This window comes from Elephantulus edwardii, unplaced genomic scaffold (assembly GCF_000299155.1).
Source record: "Elephantulus edwardii isolate Elephantulus edwardi_28Jun2011 unplaced genomic scaffold, EleEdw1.0 scaffold00062, whole genome shotgun sequence".
NCBI classification, from domain to species: domain Eukaryota; kingdom Metazoa; phylum Chordata; class Mammalia; order Macroscelidea; family Macroscelididae; genus Elephantulus; species Elephantulus edwardii.
This window is the reverse complement of record NW_006399812.1, coordinates 15,905,819-15,911,828: the sequence shown is the minus strand read 5'-3', so window position 1 is coordinate 15,911,828 and position 6,010 is coordinate 15,905,819. Positions and strand designations below refer to the sequence as shown.

Here is a 6,010-nt window from a genome sequence, read left to right as displayed (position 1 = left end):
GCTGACTCTCACCAGTGGCTATGGATGAAGTCACAGGCGATTTTCAGCCAGCGCCAGAAATACTTTTTACATTTGTCTTTCCTCACCATTATTTCTTATATTAGGGAGCTCTGGTGTTGTAGCTTCTAGGGAGTCGTAAGACTGACCCAAAGGCCATACCTCTCCCACGGCTGGACTCAAGTATCCACTCTGCAGGAGAAAGATGGACAATCTCCATTTATATGATTTACAGCCTCAGAATTCACTGGAGTGTCAGTTCTATGCCAGTCCCAACTAGGTATCAAAGAGTTTGAGCTTTGATTTCCTACATCCTGTCTCGTATCTTCTTACAGTAAATACACATAATGACCATATCATTTCTCATCAAAGAACAAGCCATTTTTGGATGGTATGGGTAACAGCAGGCCACAGGTATAAACTGAGATTGTTTCAGGCAAACGGAGCTAGTAGGAAGACGTTTTGGTGCTTTCTGACGTCATTATTTGCTTCCAGCTCAGCCAGGAGCCTCAGGTTCTCCGCACACAGGTATCAAGACTTCATTCTCAGAGGCAAGACAACTGAGGTGACTCAGTGAGGAGCACAGAAAATTCTTGACCCAAAAAGAAATGGCAATATAGGTCTAGCCACTCAATTGCCCTAATGCTGTTTTCAGGCTTATTTTCAACTTCTTGATTTAGTTACTAGTGTTCAGGGTCTTAAAAGTTTAAGAGGAGTTATTCAAAGTACAATAGTTAGTCTTTGAAACAGCAAAAGAATAGGATACAGACATTGGAGAAAGAAATGAACTGCAGTTTGATTGCTCCTTAAACTACTACCTCCATTATCATGAGACCAGGGTAAAGGGATGATGCCCAGTCACCATTACTGAACATTTTGAACAAGAACTCAATACAGATGTATCTTGATCAAAAGGAGGAGAACTGTGGAACAGAACTTCAAACACAAAGGGAAACCAGACTTATCTGATCTCTTGAAACAAGCAGAATCATCAGTGAATATCTGGAATCCTTTGAACAAAAATTATCTAATGAAACTATTGTTAAATGAAACCAGAGTTTAGTTCATTTACTAAAGAATACCTCAGCAGAGCGTTTTTCATATTGGTATTGACTGGCAACAGTCTAAAGCACAGACAAGAATTCTAAGGGACAGAAAGACTAAAGTAATGGTAAGGAAACGATATGGGTAGAGAAAGAACAGTGATACATCAGAATTATGTAGCCATTGTTATTAAATGTCCATATAGAAATTGTGAGTGGATGTATGTCACACCTGTTCAGAACCAACCCATAGCTGACCCTCCAGTGGGTTTTCAGAGGCAGTTAATTGTATGCGAGAAGATTTCCCATCCTTCTCCTGCAGAGCAGCTGGTGGTTTCAAACCATATGCCTTTGGGATTGCAGTGCAGTTTCTTACCACTAGACCACCAGAACTCCACTATTAACTTAAAAAAGAAATTACAAAACAGGAAAGATCTATGGAAAACAAGCATTTAAGAACTCTGAAAATTAACCAACAGCACACAAAAAATTAAGCAGAATTAATTCACAAAGCTATTGAGCCTCCGAAAGAACAGCATTTTCTCTGCACTTGTTTTCATTACCCTCATCTAGTTCCCTGCTGGCTGAAATTCTACCATGGTGAAGCAGGCTACAAAGACTGATTTAGAAAAATGTGATGTCTATAAATGTTGTTGAAAACAACAGTAATATCTGTGGCCAAAATCTAGACTAGCCTGAAGCCATGTTACTTGTTGGAGGAAGACCAGTAGACCAGACAGAAATTGAGTAACATGATTTTAGATTGTTGCTGCGGCTATGTACCATTAAGTCAGAATCCACTTACAGATGACTGTCCATTTCAAAGGCATTAAAACTTCACAGGAGGAGACTTTACTTTTTCCTGTGGAACAACTATTGGATTTGAACTGCCTGCCTTTGGGTTGCATTGCAACTCCTTACCACCAAGCCACCCAGCTCATGATCTGGGGAGAGATAGCTATAGTAATTCAAGATGTCATTCATAGGTTCAAAGCTACTCTCACAACCATGAGAGACCAAACAGGATCCTAGTAAGCTACTTATCCCTGGTTGCATGAGAACTCTTACAAATGCAGAAAGGAACAACCACTGGTAATTTTTCTGAACTTGAAAAGCACTCTCAAAGTTACACATAGATTCATTAGCAACGCCTTGCTGTATCAAGATGTTTAAGCACAACCTCTGACGAGTGATTGGTTGATGGCTAGATTACGCTGGCCCAAGAGTGACTTCTGGGAGCCTAAATTTAAAATTAAAAATGATAATTAAATTTATTTCAAACAAACCCTAGGGTAAAGATACCAGTAGTCGTGTGGGGGAGACATTCTACAGAACTAAATCAGGCAAGTCACTGAACAAATAAAATAATATACACACAGTAACAGCCTCAATGGGAGTGGTCAAGTCAATATCTTAAATGCCCAGTGTTGGGGGTGGTTTTTTTTTTTGCTTTCATTTAAATAAATTTATTTCTTGTAACTTTGCTCTGTTTAGATTATGCCGTTAGCTCAGTTATGAGAACAATCTTTCAAGGATGGTGGGTTATCGGCTAGTTTAATGGATGGATTGGAAAGTGGAAAATGCCAAGCGTGGGAAACATACATTCAGAGCTAGTACGTCTGTTCCCCAAGCCGCCACGGGCTCATCCATGCAACACAGTCCCCTCAGAAAAAGTACAAAGGTTCTAAACGGATACACAGGGTTCCCTTGTTCAAATTAACGTAGAGAGACCAACTAACCTAGAAGCTAGCTGAGATACAGAGAAGAAACCCCGCTTCGAGATAAAATGCATGCATTTAAATGTGGTTTGTCAGGTTGGAAGTTGGCACGATACTAAAGTCTTCCCCAAAAGAGAACGCACGAACGGAGGTGGGGAGGAGTCTCACTTTATGATCTTGCTCTCAAACTGCTTGGCACTCCTCCACTTGCAGATGCCCTTGAGGCAGTAGGTGTGGCTGCAGTTGGAGAAGATGCGGAAGCGAAGCGGCGCCTTCTCCTAGACCACCTCCATGCAGATCCCGCAGACCATGTCCTTGCTGCGCTGCACGGCGAACGAGAGCTCCATATCCTTCTCGTGGGCCTCGATGCACGACTTGATGTGTTGGGAGCGCTGGGCAGCGTCCACCGGGTGGAGGACCTGCAGCCCACACATGTCGCACGAGTCCCCATGCAGGTACACACAGTTCTCCCCGTAGCGGCACTCGCCCACCGCGGCGCAGGGGCACAGCTGCTTCTTGGACTCGACGGGACGGCGGGCGGCTCCTTCTCAGGGTCCTCCTTGGTCACTGTGTCCTGTGGGGGTGCTTCAGTGCAGGAAGGGGCGGTTCGGCCACAGTAGGGCTGCCCAGGGACAAACTCAATGGCGTTGGCCCAGTCCTCTGCACCTGCCCCAACAGTGGCAAAGCTTGACGTTCTTGACTCGGCCTAGCCCGCGCTCATGTCAACGAGCGGGACGACTGCAGCCGAGCGACTGCAGCCGAGCGTGCGGAGGAAGCAGCTAGGGCCGGTTTGCCAGAGGCGTCTGAAGCAGGCGCGTCTTCTTGTTTCAGTGGTTTGCTGTGTTCATATCTGCAGCGGTCCCCATAGATACAGTAGCCTCGCTGGAAGTATTTGCACACAACACCGAAGGGACTGTCAGAGAGGTCGTGTGAGTAGCGACAGTTCTCACCTTCCTTACAAACCCGTGCATGAAATACCTGCAGGTGACCTGTTTGGTCCAGCCGCCGCTGCTGCCTTCGCTGCCACCTCCCCCACCCCCCGCCCCCGGGGCCAGCGAGGTGACGGCGGGGATAGGGGTGGGGGAGGCCGCCGCAGCTGCCGCTCCTGCTCCAGATGTTGTGGCTGTTGTTCCGGGAGCTGCAGCCTCCGCCATTACTGTTTATCCCACACCAAATGCCCAGTTTTTAGACAAATGAACAACAAAAAAAAAAAAAGCTGAACATAGAAATTCCATATGACCTGCTATTCCACTGATGGAATATATCCTGAGAAAATGAGAACTGAGACACAGAAACTTGTACACCAATGTTCATAGCAGTGTTATTCACCATCGCAAGAAGATGGAAACAGCCCAAATGCCAGACTACAATTGAATAGACTGAGAAATTATGGTACATTCACACAATGGAATGCTATGCAGCACGCAGGAGCAATGGTTTTGTAAATTACTGCCTAACTTGGGAGGGATTGGAGAGCATTATCCTCAGTGAACTCAGTCTCATAAAGACAAATACTGTATAGGACCATTAATGGAGAGCGTGTACAAGAATCAAAGGAGGGGACTTAAACATAGGGTCACACTATTTGACAGGTGGGGGGAGGGATTGGTAAAGGAAAGAGCAAAGGTCTGGTGTGAAAAACAATGCATATGGACTTTAAGAACTTTGTATGTAAACCAGTATAAAATAAATTTTTTTAAAACCCAAAATTTTTAGTTTACATGTATATTCATGACTAGCACATGATATATCCAATAATCAGCTTTGTTAACACACACACAAAAATGACAAAACATGCAGCAAAGAAACAGGAAAATGTGACTCCATAAAAGGCACACAAAGGCAACCAACAGAAAATGTCTCTGATGAGGTCAGTTCATAATTAATAGGCAGATTTCCAATTAGTAATCATGTTATATGTTACGTTATGTACCATCAAGTCAAGACTGACTCATAGCTAACCCTGGAGCAGGCTTTCAGCAGCTGTAAAACCCATGGGAAGAGACTGCCCATCCTTCTGCCACACAGCAGGTGGTCGATTTGAGCAGTGTCTTTGGGCTGGCAGTCAACTCCTTACCCCCAAGCCACCAGAGCACTAAGCAACAATTACAACTCTACACTATTGGAATGATAATATATATAATTCCACTTGCCGGCATCAAGTCAGAATTACTCATAGCTGCCCCTCCACTGGGCTTTCAAGGCTGAATATTGCCTGGGAGGGTTCTCACTGGTGGACTTGAGCTGCCAGAAAGGTGTAGCTTCAGAGAAGCAGCAGTGTTCTCCACGGACTAAGCCACCAGAGCTTCCTATAATGTACGTAGGTAAGTGGGTGGGTGTATTTTATAAATAAACATATATTAGAGAGCTCTGGTGGCTTAGTGGTAAGTAATTGCACTGCCAGCTCAAAGGCTGTTGGTTTGAACGCACCATCCATCTGTGAGACAAAGATGGTCAGTCTCCTCCTGTGAAATTTTTTGGCTCTGAAAACCCACAGGAAGGTCAGCTGTGATGTATGACTTGGCTTAATGGTACCTAACAACAACAAAAAAAAACAAAAAACGACCCCACTAATGACAGATGATAGATAGTTAGAATATCTGTAGTATATTTATTTATATATATATATATATATATACACACACACACACACACACACACACACACATATTACTCAAAGGATGAATAGGGGATTAAGCTATATTGAAGCCTGTATCTTAAAAGAATTAGATTAGTATGGATCTGGAGTAAACTGTGATGAATTAAGACACATAGTATAACCCCTAGAACAATCACCAAAGAAATAATGGAAAAAATACAGGTTGAAAAAGGAATGAAGACTTTTTAAGGTAGATTATAAAATATCTACTATAAAAGAAAGTCATAAAGAAGGACTAGAGGAAAAAGATTGTCCATCCCTCTCCTGCAGAGCAGCTAGTGGATTCAAACCACGTGTCTTTGGGACTGCAGCGCAGGTTCTTGCCACTGGGACACCAGTGCTCCCTAATAAAGAAGCAGCAGAGGGAAAGGTAAGACAAGAGACATCAAATAAACAAATAGCAAAATTGTGGCAGTAAATCCAACTATATCAATGATAACATTAAAAGAGAGTGGATTAAATACTCAAATCGCAGGAGTTGTAATAGTAGATTAAAAAATAAAAAATGGCAATAAACTATCTCATGTGCAAGTTCAAACTGAAGCTGAGGGAAATTAAACTGAATCCATGGGAACCAAAATATGACTTTGAGT

General features: G+C 43.2%; 1 protein-coding gene and 1 pseudogene across 1 annotated transcript in view; both read right to left on the bottom strand.

Annotated features, from left to right (window-relative positions):
• Nucleotides 1–6,010, bottom strand: part of CHST8 (carbohydrate (N-acetylgalactosamine 4-0) sulfotransferase 8) — a gene marked incomplete at its 5' end in the record, with an annotated part of 114,022 nt that overhangs the window by 68,357 nt on the left and 39,655 nt on the right. The gene's annotated exons all lie outside the window — the stretch shown is intronic.
• LOC102851952 lies at nucleotides 2,923–3,912 on the bottom strand (annotated as a pseudogene).